This window comes from Pongo pygmaeus, chromosome 14 (assembly GCF_028885625.2).
Source record: "Pongo pygmaeus isolate AG05252 chromosome 14, NHGRI_mPonPyg2-v2.0_pri, whole genome shotgun sequence".
Taxonomy (NCBI): Eukaryota; Metazoa; Chordata; class Mammalia; order Primates; family Hominidae; genus Pongo; species Pongo pygmaeus.
The window spans coordinates 50,804,236-50,821,813 of record NC_072387.2 but is presented as its reverse complement, the minus strand read 5'-3'; positions in this window follow the sequence as shown (position 1 = coordinate 50,821,813).

The following is a 17,578-nucleotide window of genomic DNA, read 5'->3' as shown; positions in this document are numbered from 1 at the left end:
AATAAACCAATGTATTAATAAAACATTCTGAAAGGGGAAAAATGTGGAAATTACAGTTTCAGCAGCCATTTAAATATGTAAAGTTGCTTTTTAAGTTCAAGAGGTGAAATACCTCTTTCGTGCCTTTGGTTTGAATGCATATTATGTCACAGTCTACTGTATAGTTTATAGTGTACACACTGTCAACCTTAATGAGATTCAGAAAATATGATTCAGTATGGAGTTTATTTGAGCATAAAGCTTGAGGATGACAACCTGGGAACAACAATTCCAGATGAATGGGGTCAGTATTCCAAAGTGGAGAAGTTAAGGTTTCACTTATATAGTCTCAGAGAGAGAAATTTTAGCAGGATTATCACATTTTCCACAGGAGAACAGTGTATTACAGCAATTTGATTGGTTATAGATTGCTACATTCCAAGGAAGATGACTTTATTACTCTGTGAGGAGGAGTAGTGATCTGAGAGGGTCTTATATCTGGTGCCTTTTGATCTTACTAATTATTTACAGAAAAAAAAAAAGAGCAGAAGTTGCAGCTGCATGCCATGTGACTCAGGCTGCAGAGCCATGTTCCTCTCAAGGCACAGAATAATGTAAAGTTCCAACAGCTTTAAGTTTAAATAATTTAATTTCACAGCACTTACCTAATTCTTTTGTAGCAAGTGTCTTTATAAGGATAGAGACACATCTTAACCACTGTTAAAATTATACCTAGTGATATTTTAATACACAGTGGCACTCATTAAATGCTCAATTCTAAAATTATAGAATCCAAACTATACTAATTAGTAAATATAGTACAAATGATAATTCAGAAGTGCCAATCCAAATTAAATACTTCTTGAACAGCAAAATCAGTCTGAGTCCTACTATATATTTTACTCAAATATAATGATTCTACTGATTTAAATCATAGCTAATTACTGAATTATAATACTTCTAATATGTAAAACATAGATGTACCTTCTTTTAAGAAAATGTAATATATACTTGTCCAAAGTTCAAAAACAAGTAATTATGCCTAAATGCAACTACTTGATAAGATAAGAGTTTGTTTAAATATCATTGCTCTGCTGATTTTAAATGACTGGTTTATAGTTAAATTAGAAGTGCAAGGTGTTATAAAAAGCTTATGTTACAGACATTACAAGTTCAAAGAAGCATGAATGTTATCAAGCATTTCAAAAGCATTTAGCATAAGTAAATAACAAATAGTTTAATTTACCATATAAAATTTATACACAACTTTTAAAAAATGTCTTTTGCAAAAAGTGAGATAGACTTCCTCTTCATGTGAGCCAATAGCATACATGCTTACTGCTTTAAAAAAGACGTTAGATGACTTCCCCTGGATTATACATCTAAAGGACAAGGTCAGCTTTTGGAATATTGTCCTAACTTTATGACAAGATAAAACAGATCTTAGAACAAGTTATTTCTGGGTCTGTCATTCCTGTTGCTTAGCTGCTTTGCTTGAAAGATGAACATTAATTCAAAGTGTCAATCAGAGCATCCTTATTCATTAGTTAGTTCATATGAAATTTAACAGAAATATCCTTATGCGATTAGATTTTTAAAGGAGGTAATAGTCATGCATATAAAACATGAATATTATTAATACATGCCTACATATGGTACAGAAAGTCATTAAACACTGGGGTAAAAATCTAGGCTGAAAAGTGGTAGAACTTTTAAGACCCCCAAATGCCTCCTAGCCCAGGCTGTAGGAAATCCTTGCTCTATTTGCAATTTTAAGCCACTAAACTACGTTAGAGATCTCTAGTCTGTCCCCTTACTAGATTTGATCCCAATTTATTTTGGATTGCCCAAAGTCATCTTGAACAGATTTGTTCCCCTTCACCACAATGGAATATGTGAAATCAGCTAAGCTTCTGAAAGATAGACTAGGATTTCTTGATAGCCAATCTTCATGAACATCAAAGTAGCCAACCATTTCTGATTTATTGGTTTACTGGCCTGCAACCCTTTATGGTTAGTCCAATCTTCTTCATCGGAAGGATGCAGCTACCAAAACATGGCAAATGCAACTTTAGGCTACATGAATGCTAGTGCGATGCTCAAGACAAAAGAGTTGCTAGTCCTACTATACTCTAGTCAGTATGCACCTGCATTAGCCATAGTGAAATACGACCAGAGGTGAGGAGCCTAAGGGAATATCTCACATGTGAAATTTATCTTGTTGGTATTTAACCTGAAGAAGGGGAGACTCAGAGGGATATAGTAAACTGAGGTTGAAATGCTAATGTCTGACAACTATCTGAGGCTTCCTCTGCCCTTCCAGAGGAAGAGAACAGATTTTTGTTCAATGTGAGGGGGAAAAATAATAATTACCATTATTTTCAAATAGATGGGTTATCTTTATAAACAATGGGTGTCAAATTTCTTGGCACTTTTGTAATTTATTTAGAAAATTCCCTTTATAGAGCCCAAATTTATAATTCATAAATTTATATTATAAATTTATAATTTGTCATAATCTGCTCTTTATCGCTAAACTGATTTTACAATTCTTCCTGTTTAAGTGTGTCCTTATCTCACATTTGATTGTGCAGGTTACTATCGTTATCAGTTGGTGTAATAATCTTACAATGATTTTGTTATCTTCAAACAGTATGCCTATAAGCTGACTATAATGGGTATATTAAGATTCCCACAGAGCTCTAGCTTAATAGTATAATGGCCTGTACTTTTTCTGTCTTTTTTAGATGGTCAGTAGCTATTCTGAAATTGCATATAAACTCCTGATGAAAGTAATATCTGCAGTAAAATAAGGTCTGATAAAATATCATACTAATTTTCATGTATGGTTTGAGGAAACAGCATTTCTTTTCTGTGAAAGAGAAGCCAACATTTATAAGGTGCTACTTGGGTTTCAGTGTCAAACCCTATGCTCTTCGAAGTTTAATACTAGTCTATATTTTTGTAACTTTAAAAAAATTATCGTGAACACTTCTTGCTCATTTTACTCTTTATGTAATTCTAAGAATTCTCACCTAAGTTCCAGGAAGGAATAAAGTCCTCCACTGAAGTCCATTGAAATGTATACTATCTTATCTGTTTCTTGATCATTACTACATTTCCACATCAGCCTTCACTGAAGTACCCACATTTCTGCCTGGTCTCTAGCCACATGGTCAGTGCAGCTCTCTGCTACAGCATCCCCTCATTAAGATATGACTGGATGATGCCATCCTACAAACAGAGAGCCCTCTCTACAGAAATGATGCTTGATTCTTAGATACCATACAGAATCTATATTCCAGCCCCTTCTGCCAGGACATGGCAAATGCTTCCTCTCCTTGTTCTCAGTAATCTAATTTACCACCTCCATTGGGGACTGGGTTTTGTAATACTATAGTGTTTTCTCCTATGATCCAGCTTCTACTGGACCTTCTCATTTCTCACCCAGGAATGGCAATAATATATTAAGAGATCTAGCAAATCCTCTGCTTGCCCTCAGACAGAAGTGTCTTTCAAATGACTTACATGTTATAGAAAATTGTCATGAATCCTGCCTTCTGTTCATTCATTCATTTTGACCAACATAAGGTTCTACTTTCCTTGACTCATGACTTCTGACAACTCTAGGTCAAAAAATGGAAGCAGTGGAATACAATGATGTACAAAATATACAGAAGAATAAATACCTACTGGGAAAAGCCAAAGGTTTTCTGTGATCCCTGCCAAACATTCAGTTCCCCTGGGCCACCTTGATAATGGATTTCCTCACTAAGCTCCCTTCCTCTCAGTAATATAATACCACTTTCAGAGCTATTCCAAAACCCAGTGGCTCACTTCCACCTATGCCAGGGAACCCCCAGAGGAGTCACTTGGATAGTAATATTGGTCCACAAAGCCATGAACAAAATTGCTGTGGTCTGAGGACCCTTCTGTATTTCTATTTAGGGTGATTTTACATTCTATTTTGACTGGTACAATCACAGTTGCTGCCTGTTGTTAGTACCTCTTTTATTTTTCAAAAATATCTCAGTTTAGAAAAGAAAGTATTTGGATACTGCCTTAGGCAGAACCTCTTGTCTACCTGTCAGGCAAAATGGACCTGTCCTGGGATACGACCCCCAGACTACTAGCTGGACAGAAGTAATCAGCCAACCCCTAAAGCTATAACATATTTTCAACGTGGAGTTCTAATTCGGGAAAAGGAATCAGACTGCAGGACCACAGGAAAGCAAAAAGAAAAAACAGATAAGTCTGCCTTTCTTCATGGTCCAGGACACATAGCCCTCTTGCACATTTAACTCACAATCTTCCTATGCCCAGCTATCACCAGACCCTTGGCTGATAGAAAAATGCGAATTAGCTCACTGAAACCTTAGTGTTATCAGTACTGCACAAAGCCCTCTTCACATAACAGAAGCAACATCCTATAAAATCTCCAGCTGGCCTTTGTCTCCTTGCAGTCAGCTCCTCTCTTGCTGACCTGCCCATTACTTCCTTGAAACATACTTTCATACTTTCTCTAATAAATCTGTCTTTCTTTACTTACAATTGTCTTGGTGTATTAGTCCATTTTCACACTGCTGATAAAGACATGCCCAAGACTGGGAAGAAAAAGAGGTTTAATGGACTTACAGCTCCACATGGCTGGGGAGGTCTCACAATCATGGTGGAAAGCAAGGAGGAGCAAGTCACATCTTACATGGATGGCGGGAGGCAAAGAGAGAATTTGTGCAGGGAAACTCCCATTTTTAAAACGATCAGATCTCGTGAGACTTATTATTATCATGAGAACAGCATGTGAAAGACCCACCCACATGATTCAAACATCTCCCACTGAGTCCCTCCCATAACACGTAGGAATTATGGAAGCTGCAAGATGAGATTTGGGTAAAGACACAGAGCCAACCCATATCACTTGGTAAATTCTTATTACCACTTACACAACATCGGCCTCAGATAGTCACTGTCTGCAACATTCAGTGCCACCCTTCCCACTACCAAGATAACTAACTGATCGTTTCTTCTTCCTGTCAGCTAACTTGCTTATTTAAATGTCATCCACTCTTATCTTGGAACACAAAATGTGCATTAACTACATTTTCTAACCAGGGTATTTCTTGGGCCTACTTTTGTTTGCAGCTGTAGAATATGTTGAAGAATTCTAAGCCACCAAGAATAACTGACAAGTTTTCTCAAGGATGATAAGACCTTCAAATGATATGTCAACAGTGGTACCCAGGGACAACCCTAAAGGAATGTTACTAGTCTTAGTGAAATCTTGGTAATTTCTCTATATATAACTCTTAACAAATCTACATGTTAGTGTTCTCATCTCCTCATCATGACCATCGTGTATGTAACACATAATTACAACTCCTAATGCTTTCAAATTCCAGAGTGTACTTCATTAGTCCCTCCTTCATCCTGCCAAATTCAACTCCTATTCTTCATACTTTATATTTGGGAATATGTAGTTTATGTCACCTCAGACTCTCGCTCCACTGGAAATAAATCCAATACTTTAACAAATGGAATACAAGAAAAAAAAACAAATACTGAGAGCCTGCCACCTCATCTCTGCCTGCCATTGGGATCTTTGGCCACTGCCCTACAGGGAAGATGCAGAGACCCATAGTGCTGGGATTTCTACTGCAATTTGGTCCCTGGAAAACTCATTAGTCCAGTTGAAGGGGGTAGCATCACCTCATGTCCCAAGGATCTGACTCTCCTTGAGAATTCTTGAAAAGACATTTGTCAGGAAGCCTACATGGGATACATTTCCCTAGTCTCTCACTCTGGCCATACACATTACTCCTGTTTTACACCTTATCTTTGGTTCTTCACAACCAACTTGACCAATGTGCCACTTGAAGGCAGGTAGCGACTGTGCCTTATTGACTCCCAAGGGTCTGTCACAAAATCAAATAATTGTTATCAATTATTATCAAAAGGCACATTTCTGCTGTTCCACAATATCTTTTAATTCTTTCTTTTCATATGGTTTCTTGAGGCCTGACCTGAGGAATGGGGACAAAATAGCAGTGAAGGTCTGGCTTGGAGTCAGTAGCCTTGAAGACAATGGGGTGCTTAGGTTGGGTACGATGCAGTTACTAAAGAGTCTAAAACAAGCATAAGCTGTGGTCTCTAATACAGAAATAAATAGAGGGGTCCCAGAAACAAGCAAGAAGCCAACCTAGCACAGAACCAGAGGAAAATTAGCAGGAGGGCCAAGCTGTTCAAAGCAGAACTATTCAGGTAACCTAAGACAAAAGGATTGCTAAGTGGTGTTGCATTTTATAAGGCAAGTAGCTTGGGGACGTGACTTCCTGTGTGCTCACTTAAAAGACTCCGGAGGCCACTATCATCTCCAAAACAGAGGGTTATATTTCCAAGAAATACTTTATCTCTAGGTCTGAGTAAGGAAAGGTAATGAAAGACAGCTGTGTCCTAACACATTTTCTATTTCAAGAGCCTGGATCTCCAGTGCTTAATTTGATCAGTCTGACACAGGTTAGGAAGGAAATAAGGAAGCTTAGCAAGTGCTGAAAGCTGTAAATTTTCATCTTGGCTTAGGCCCTCTATTACATTCATCTACTAGATTGGAACAGGTTTTAGGCAAGAGAGCTAGGTGGAAATTCAGTCTGGAGCTCAGAGTTCCATGTTCCAGAGACAGTTCATGAATGCACCAGGTGTCAAAGGATCCAACACCAAGTATAAGAGATGATCGAAAAATCTAACAAAATATAGCATTAGAGAATCAGGAGATACTCAGAAATCCAGCCTGACAATGGGCAGGCACTAAGAAAGTATATCAACAAATAAAATGGCCTCTATCCATGTGGGTGTGGGAGCAGGACACCACAGGGGACAGGGATGGCCAGGACAAGTACTCGGTATACATACTACTGTTGCAGAATTTTTGCCCCTTAGTTCAGCTAAATTCGGGTTTATCTCACAACCAGGAAAACTTAGACATGCAGACACATTGAAGGGTGGGGAATGGAATTTATTGGGTGAAAAGGAAAAAAGAAAAAACTCTCAGCAAAGTGAGAGGGGTTGCTGCCAACGGCTCCCATCTCACAGATTGAATACCAGGCCACCACACAGGAGCTGAAGAGCCCAGGCTCCTCCCCCTTGCACAAGGCAGAAACTTCTCAGTGGCTCCACCCCATTCTCCCAGTGGCAGGTGGGCTGGAGATTCTCCAGGGATTCTCCCTCTTACCTGCTTCCGGCAGCTATCAATACCAGTGACCAGTACTCAGTCAACTCCTTAGTTACCAAGGACCTCAGGTTCAATGAAAAGAGAGAACTCAAGTCTAATAAATTAGGAAACCATGTTTTCAGAACGGGGGCATAAGATTAAAGCTAGAGGCAACAGTAGGATATTTTGTGTATTCTAAAGAGGTTTTGAGCCTAGAGCCTGGCTCAGGTTGTTCTGCAGGGAGAAAATGAAGGCAGAGGTTGGAACTAGTTAGGATATTGTTTTAAATTATAAAATATTTAAAATAAATGCAAAATAGGCCAGCCGTGGTGGCTCACGCTTGTAATCCCAACACTTTGGGAGGCCAAGGCAGGTGGATCACCTGAGGTCAGGAGTTCGAGACCAGCCTGGCCAACATGGTGAAACCCTGTCTCTACTAAAAATACAAAAATTAGCCAGGCTTGTTGGCGTGTGCCTGTAATCCCAGCTACCTGGGAGACTGAGGCAGGAGAATTGCTTGAACCCAGGAGGCAGAGGCTGCAGTCAGCCAAGATCAGACCACTGCACTCCAGCCTGGGTCACAGAGACTCCATCTCAAATAAATAAATAAATAAATAAATACAGGTGTTTTATTTTAAGAAGTAAAACATTCCAGGGAGAGCTAAAGCCCCTTTCTCAGAGTCCCTTTTCTCTTCCTTTCTCTTCATAGGATCCCACCATCCTGAAATTGATGCATATCATTATCATGAAAGTTTTTATACTTTTACTACATGTATACGAATCCATAAACAAGACATACTGTTGTATGAGTGTTTACAATTTTTATAAAAACGGTATAATGTAGTATATAGTTTTGAAGGCTGCTTATTTTTTCACTCAACATTGTTCTTGGGATTTATTCATACTGATTGATCATATTGATTTCATTCACTCAGCTGAATTAATAAATGACTTTATTCATTCTCCTATTATTCAGTGCCTCTCGTATTCATTAATATAATCTTACAATAAGCATTGTTTCAAGTACCTCTTTGTGCCCATATATATATACTACTAGCAGGACTGTTGGGTCACAAACTAGATGCATCTTCAACTTATTAGGTATTACAAAATAGGTCTCCAGGTAGTTGTACTGATTTAAACTCCTATCTACAATGTGTACAAATTCCCATTTCTACTCATCCCTGCCCAAATTACACAATTTGGCCAGTCCAAGGGACCTAAAATGATATCTCATTTCCCTGCAGTTCTCTGACTGCTGTACTACTGAACATATTGTTCGATGTTTACTGATTCCTAAATTTCTTTTCTGGGAATTCCCTGTTCACACAATTGTCCATTTTTCAAATGAGTTGTTTGGTTTTCTAAAAATTTACTTGTATGAATATATACAGATAGCAAAGTGGCACACAAAAAAGATGCTCAATATCATTAGTCATTAAGGAAATGCAAAATAAAACCATGTGAGATACCACCACTCTCCTATTAGAATTGCCATAAAAATGACAATACCAAGTGTTGGCTAGAATGGAAGCAATGAAAACAAATACTCATATATCGATGGTGGTAATGAAAATGGCACAGTCACTTTGGAAAATAGTTTGGCAGTTTCCACCTACCATATGACCCAGCAGTCCTGTGGTGTTTTCCTGAAAGGAAAATACATGTTCATACAAAAACGTATACAAGTGTTTATTGTGGTTTTATTTGTAATCACCCCAAACTGGGAACATTCCAGTGTCTTTCACCTGGTGAATGGATAAACAAACTGGTATATCCATATAATGGAATGCAACTTAGCAACAAAGAGGAAAAACTATAGATATAATCAATATTTGTATGTTAAGTTAAAGAAGCCAGACTATAAAAGCTGCATTATATATGATTCCATTTAAATGACATTTTGAAAAGGCAAAAATACAGGAATAGAAAATAGATCAGTGATTGCCAGGGTCTGAGGTGTGAGAGGGATTGATTACCTAGAGGCCCTACAGACCTTTCTGTAAGATAAAACAAATGTTACATGCATTAATTATAATGATGGTTGCAAAATTGAATGCATGTATTAAAATTCATACAGCTGTTGTAAAAAGGATGAGTTTTCTTGCTTGTAAATTACACCTCAATAAGCTTGACTTAAAACATAAAGTAAGTGACTTTAGGAGCTATGTATGCATGTTGGATGCTAATCCTTGATGGCTTGTATGTTTAAAAATATTTTTACAGCCCATGGCCTGTCTTTTTAACTTTTATGTGTTGTTTATTATTGAATAAAGCTTTTGCATTTTTATTAGTCATATTTATCTGTTTTTTTTAAATTATATACACGTTTATTTTCATTATAAATTTACTTAAATCACTTTGGACTCAGCATGTCCTTAGTTTTTACCCATTCGTCAAACTGTTCTGGTGTGAGATAGCCAAGTTCAATAGCAGTTTCCTTTAAGGTTGATCCATTTTTGTGTGCTGTCTTAGCAATCTTTGCTGCCTTGTCATACCCTATACGAGGATTGAGAGCTGTCACCAACATTTGAGACTCATTCATCAGCTTGTTGATCCTTTCTGTATTGGCCTGGATTCCCACCACGCAGTTTTCTGTAAAGGAAACTGAAGCATCCCCCAGCAGCCTGGCTGAGTGAAACACATTTTTAATCATCATTGGCTTGAAAACATTCAACTCAAAATGTCCATTGCTGCCTCCAACTGTTACAGCAACATGATTCCCCATGACTTGGGTTGCAACCATGGTCGTTGCTTCACACTGAGTAGGGTTCACCTTGCCTGGCATGATACTACTTCCTGGTTCATTTTCAGGCAAGATCAGTTCTCCCACACCTGACCAAGGGCCAGAACTCAGAAAACGAATATTATTTGCTATCGTCATCAGACTGCAGGCAGTAGTGTTCGTGGCTCCAATGAGCTCAACCAGAGCGTCATGAGCAGCCAGAGCTTCAAATTTATTTGGAGCAGTGACAAAAAGGAAGCCTGTACGTGCAGCCAATTTTGCAGCAACCTTCTCTATCAGTATCTTTCTTTAAGATAAAAATGGGCTGCCCTTTTAATATATTACTTAAAATAATCTTTCCCTAACCCAGTGACAGAGAAAATATTCCCTTATATTTTCTTCTGAGAAGTTCGCAGTTTTGCTTCCCACATGTCATTTATTCATTAGGAACTCATTTACAATATGGTATGAAGAAGGGACTTAATATTTTTTCTTTTTTCATATGAGCATCTAATTATTCCAACATCATTTGCTGAATAACGTTTTTCTTTTCTTAATTTTTAACCATCAACTTTCTTAAAGTCTAAGGAACATGGCTGACATTGCCCAAATTTTTCTGCCTTCACATTTTGTCCTCTACAATAATATAATGACATTTTACAAGCCAAAAACCTTGTTATTTCTGTATCTCAGAACACTCAAACAGATTAGGGGCTGTGTTGGAATTCATTGTTTCATTTGCCTTCTGAGAGATAGCACTGACAGCAAATCAAATGTTTATTATATGTTCTCTTTTAAAGTAAAAATTCTAGGAAATAACTAGAACTGAAAGGCTCCCCATTTAAGTTGGTTTTTTAAAAAAATTCTTATTCAATTAAAAAAACTCCATTCATTCTCATAAAATATAAACTATGAAGTATTCTGCAACATACATTGAGCATTCATAATGTACAAAAGATTAATAGCATGGTTAAAAGATATGTTCCCTAACAATACTGCACACTAGATTATTTAGACTACCACAGTCTAATAGAAATATAATGTATGCCATTATATAATATTAAATTTTCTAGTACTCTCAGTAAAAAAGCTAAAAGAAACATGCAAAAATAATAGGTCTTATTTACCCCAATATATACAAGATATTTTCAACAATTAGTCAATATAAAAATTTTTGTCTAGCAATGTAAGAATCTTTTATTAATAACAATGCCAAAAATAACACCATTGCTTTTTCTGACTATGAAAGCATCACATTCATTATTTTTAAAAAAGAAACGCATAAAGATGGCAAAATCATTTGAAAATGATCTCTAATTCTATGTAGAAATCATCACGAAACATTTCATTGAACATTGATCCAGAATTTATATTAGTATATACACACATACATACACATATGTATAATTCAAAATAGGATTATAAAGCATATATACTGCCTTCAATTTAGTTTATTACTTAATACGTTATATTGTTTCCATGCCAAACACAAGAAAGGTATAACTATATAACATTCTTTTTTTTTTTTTTTTTTCTGATGAAGCTTTGCTTTTGTTGCCCAGTGGAGTGCAATGGCATGATCTCGGCTCACTGTAACCTCCGCCTCCCAGGTTCAAGTGATTCTCCTGCCTCAGTCTCCCAAGTAGCTGGGATTATAGGCACCGCCACCATGCCTGGCTAATTTTTTGTATTTTCACTAGAGACCGGGCATCACCATGTTGGCCAGGCTGTTCTTGAACTCCCGACCTCAGGTGATCAGGTGATCTGCCTCAGACTCCCAAAGTGCTGGGATTATAGGCATGAGCCACCACACCTGGCCATATAGCCATTGTTTTAAGCTGCTTTGTATCCCATGAAATAAATGCCTCATGATTTTTATGAACATGTCCCTATCATCTGGCATTTAGATTGTTCTCAGTATTTCACTATCTCATGCCACACTGTGATTAACATACTTATGCATATATTTTGAACATTCCTGTATTTATTTTCAAGGGATAAATTCTAAGAGTGGAATTACTGAATCTTATTAGGGTAGAAAGATAATTTTAATTTATATTGCCAATTTCTTTCCCCAATATACTCTCCCACCAGAAACATCTTAAGAGGTAATAAATTCTGGGCTTTAAGCAATTAATATACTTTTTTTTTTGGTAACCCACTCCCAATTTTGAGGCTGCCTATGTGAACAATATAACATTATTACGAGGGCATTGTACATTCTTTTTTTCATACTAAGTTGCAAAATCCAATGGGTATTTAGAAAATTCAGAGGAGCTACATTTCATATGTTCAATAGCCACATGTAGCCAGTGGCTACCATATTGAACAGTGCAGATTTGTACCAACCTTCCTTTGTAAATAACTGCAAATGCAGGATAAAACAAAATGAAGGCAAGAACCTAGAAAGTTAAGCTTATCACAGAATCAGATTTTATCTGAAGGCATTTACCACAATGGCTAAATTCAAGCGTTATTTTTATTATTCCTAGGAGCTTAGAAGAAAGATAGTCAAGCTAGTACCAACTCTAAGTGGGGACTTTCACAGGAAATCTCCTCACTAAGCTAAAACACCAAAGGGCGGCACCTGAAGTGTCTTAGTTCATTTAGGTTGCTATAGCAAAATACCATAGACTAGTTAGTTTATACATAAGAAATATTTCTTTTATAAAATAAATAAACATTTCTTTCAAAAAATAAATAAGAAACATTCATTTCACTTTCAGCTCTGGAAGCTGAGAAGTCCAAGATCAAGGCAATGGCTGATTCAGTGTCTGATGAGGTTTTGCTTCGTGGTTCCTGGATGGCCTCTTCTTGCTGTGTCCTCACATGGTGGAAGGGTTAAGGGAGCTCTCTGAATCCTCTATTATAAGGGCATTAATCCCATTCATGAGGACTCCACTCTCATGACCTAATCACTTCCCAAAGACCCCCCTGCCAATACCATTACCTTGGGGATTAGGTTTCAACATATGAATTTTAGGGGGACACAAACTAGACTATAGCGCTCAGCATAAAGGCGAGCCAGAAATGAACCCATGCCCCACCTTCGCCTTCAGGGTAGAAAGCTGCCTTTAACACATTTATTAAAATCTTGTGAATCAAATAAATTATAAAGTCAATTACAAAATGCTTGAAATTGGATAATAATGAGACTACCTATTAAAAGTTGTAGGAGGCCGGTCAAGACCAACCTGGCCAACATAGTGATACCTTGTCTCTACTAAAAATACAAAAATTAGCCAGGCATGGTGGTGGGCGACTGTAATCCCAGCTCCTTGGGAAGCTGAGGCAGAAGAATCGCTTGAACCCAGGAGATGGAGGTTGTAGTGAGCTGAGATCGCACTACTGCACTCTAGCCTGGGTGACGGATCAAGACTCTGTCTCAAAAAAAAAAAAAAGTTGTAGGATGCATGAGACCTTCCCCAACCGACTCGGTTGCCATAGGTCTCTGCGCAGTGGAATTTAGCATATGGAATTAGCGTGCAATTGCAGGTTTAGTGTCTGGGGAGCTCACCTTCAAGCCCGAGCATCCATGGGATCCCTATTCTGTGGCTCTTTCCTGCTTCCACCACGCTGGTCTAGGATATCTCACTGAGATTCTGCCTGCACTTCCTAAGTACCAATTCATTCGCTTGGGATATAGGCTGTGTGGAGTCTCAGGCCATGTAGCTCCTAAAGGAATTGAAGTTGTCCCTTGGATTCCTAGACAAGCAGGTGACCATCTCGAACCCATATATATCCTCTAAAAAAATAGAATAAAATTCTATTTTGAAAAATGTTTAAAGAAAGCTTACGGGATGCAGTTAAAGTAGTACTTACAGAAAAATAGACAATTCTACATGCTTTTATTAGTAAAGACACTGTATTAAACATCCAACCCAAGAAGTCAGAAAAATAAAACATACCCAAAGAAAAGATTGCCACTATTACTGGACAGTTTTACAGATAATTCAACCATACATTCAAAGAACAGGTAATTCTATTCTTACACAAATTCTTTCACAGATTGCGGAAAAAAAAAAAAAGGAAAAGCTCTTTCATTTTATGACCTACTGTAACGTTGGCTCCCAAACTAGACAAAGGCAGTGTAATATCACTCGTGACCACAGACGTTAAGAGTTTTAAACAATATTCCAAGTGAAATACTCTCCTCACCCATTCAAAGCACATTTTTTGAAGACCAGCTAGGAACCAAGCTTTGTGCAGCGTGATGAGGACAGGATGAATAATATATGCTCTCTGTTCTCAAGCAAAAGCTAATTAAGTGGAAAGATAACTGTGTTAATAATTATGATGCAATATAATTGCTTTAGTGGGGGCATGTAATGGGAACACGCTGTAATGGGAATAGAGATGAAAATATCTAAGTATTATACACTCTTGGTGAGTTTTGAAAGGTTCTGTTAAGGGTCCCGTGAGACTTCATGGATGAGCAGAAGGTTCACGGGTGAATACAAGGTGGTAGTGGAGGTGGAGAGGATGGGAGGGATATAATGCAGGGTGATGCATGTGTTCACAGGTGTGCGTATCTGTATGTAGTGTGTGGAGGATGAAAAATGGACAAGGATGAGAAATCAGAGGAGAGCTTGGAAGCGTTCCTTTCATTTTGACTTGATACACAGAGGGAAGAAGTGATTTCAGGTAATACCGAAGGGTTGAAGTTATTAGAGACTGCAGAACAGACATGAGTGGGCATAAAAGGAATACAGATATAAAATAAATAAATATATATATATTTTTTCAGACAGGGACTCAATTGATCCTCCCACCTCAGACTCCCAAGTAGCTGGGACTACAGGCACATGTCACCATGCCCAGGTAATTTTTGTATTTTCAGTACAGACGGTGTTTTGCCATGTTGCCCACAAAGGTCCTGAACTCCTGGGCTCAGGCGATATGCCCACCACAGCCTCACGAAGTGTTGAGATTACAGGTGTGAGCCACTGTGCCCGGCCAATACAAATATTTAAATTCACAGAGCGTTTTACAATAAATTTTTCACTAATCTCGGTTTCTAACTTTTAATTTTTATTTGTACCTATTTTTACCCATTTTATTCTTTCAATATATTAAAGTTCGTATATAAAGTCTGTATCAAGATAATTTCTATCTTGATGAAAATAGAGACCAAATTTTACTTTTAAAATTAAGATTACTGCAGGCCAAAACAACATTAAACATACTGCCAGCATGCTGTAATCACTTTCAAATCAGCAGATATGCTTTAATAATATTATTTCCCATTGAAATTGCATAGCTCATCAAATCATAATTAAGCTAATTAGAGTGCTACATATTAGTGTTTTTTGTTGGTTGAAAATTTGTTATCATGCAGTAATGAGCTCCTAGACATTTATGCCTTTAGGCTGAACAACCTTTTATAGTAGCCATGAGATGCTTAATATTCTTATTATCACTTTAATGGGCACTGGCTTCTGTCCTTTAATTGATTGTCACTTTCTGCTGAAATGCCGCAGGGATATGTATTGAACAGATTGTAAGAGTGAGTATTATGTTCTGTTTCAGATTTTTTGTTATTAATTTCTAATGTGACTGCACTGTAGTAAGAGTCCCTAGTTTGTATGACCCAGGTTCTTCAAAATTGTTGATAATTGTTTGTAGCCCAGAACATAGCTTTTCAAGGCTGCAGTTTATTATTTGTAAAATAGGGGCTGGTGATAGCATTCAAGATCCTCTTTTCTAGTTATCTTGAAAGTTATTACCTTCAAGAAATGATAAAGGTTCGAGGTGATGGACATGCTAACTACCCTGATTTGATCATTATACAATGTATACAGGTATTGAAGTATCACATTGTACCCTATAAATGTACAATTACATGTCAATTATAAACTTTTTTTTTTTTTTAAATAGGAGCTGGAGTGGCCGGTCGTGGTGGCTCATGCCTATAATCCCAGCACTTTGGGAGGCCGAGGCGGGTGGATCACGAGGTCAGGAGATCGAGACCATCCTGGTTGACATGGTGAAGCCCCATCTCTACTAGAAACACAAAAAATTAGCTAGGTGTGGTGGCGGGCGCCTGTACTCCCATCCACTTGGGAGGCTGAGGCAGGAGAATCGCTTGAACCCGAGAGGCGGAGGTTGCAGTGAGCCGAGATCGCGCCACTGCACTCCAGCCTGGGCAACAGAGTGAGACTCCATCTAAAAAAAAAAAAAAAAAAAAAAATTGGAGCTGGAGTGAATGAGGAGGCTGGATCAAATCAGTGATCCCTAATCCTGGCCACAGGTAAGAATCACTGAAGGAGAGTGATTCAAATGGTGGTGTCCCACACCCCTTCCCAGGAGATTCTAGTTGTGTAGGTCCAGGGTGGTTCCTGAAAACTTTTTTTAAACATAATCTGCAAATGATTCTTAGACATTCAGCTAATCATTGGAAACTGTTGAACTAGCTCTGTGGTTTTAAAAATTAATACTGTGGGCTATGACCTATTAGCGTAGGGATGTGCCAACATCTGTTTTTGTAAATAATGTTTTATTGGGACCCAACCATGCCCATTCATTTACATATCGTTTGTGGCTGCTTTCCTGCCACATCGGCAAAGTAGAATAGTCCTGACAGAGACCACTTGTCCTGCAAAGCTGAAAATATTACCAAGTGAAACCTTGGTAGAGACAGGGTTTCACTATGTTGGCCAGGCTGGTCTCGAACTCCCAGCCTCAAGTGATAATGCCTGCCTGGGCCTCCCAAAGTGCTGGGATTACAGCATGCCTGTAGTCCAAGCTACTAGGGAGGCTAAGGTGGGAGGTCCTCAGCCTCCCAAGTGGCTGGGACTACAGGCGCATGCCACCACACCTAGCTAATTTTTTGTGTTTCTAGTACAGATGGGGCTTCACCATGTTAACCAGGATGGTCTCGATCTCCTGGTTAAACTTTTAAACGTAAAAACGTAAAAAGTTTGCTGACCTTCTCACTAGTGGGTTACAAAATCAGTTTAATAGGTTGCAATCAGTATTTTTGTTTGTTTGCTTGTTTGGAGACAGAGTCTCGCTCTGGCGCCCAGGCAGGAGTACAGTGGCATGATCTTGGCTCACCGCAACCAAGAGGGCCGGGATCACTCCATCCTCCCAGGCTCAATTGGTCCTCCCGGGCTCAATCGGTCCTCCCACCTTAGCCTCCCTAGTAGCTTGGACTACAGGCATGCACCACCACGCACAGCTAATCTTTGTATTTTTTATAGAGGCTGAGTTTCTGCAAGTTGTCCAGGCTGGTCTGGAACTCCTGGGCTCAAGCCGTCCACCTACCTTGGCCTCTCAACGTGCTGGGATTACAGGCATGAGCCACTGTGCCTGCCACAATCAGTAATTTTTTTAAAACAAAATAGAATTGAAAATATTAAACTATATTGCATGTACATAAGCGCTATTTTGTTAAATTTGTGATATATAAACATATCTGCTTATATATCATGTATACGTGTGTGTATGCACAGTCATGCATCACCTAACGGGCACACATTCTCAGATACGTATTGCTAGGTGATTTTTTTCGTTGTGTGAACATCACAGTGTACTGACAAGCCTAGATAGATGGGATAGCCTACTACACACCTAGGCTTTATGATATAGCCTGTTGCTTCTAGGCTACAAACCTGTATAGCACGTTAGTGTACTGAATGCTGTAGGCAATTGTAATAAAATGGTATTTG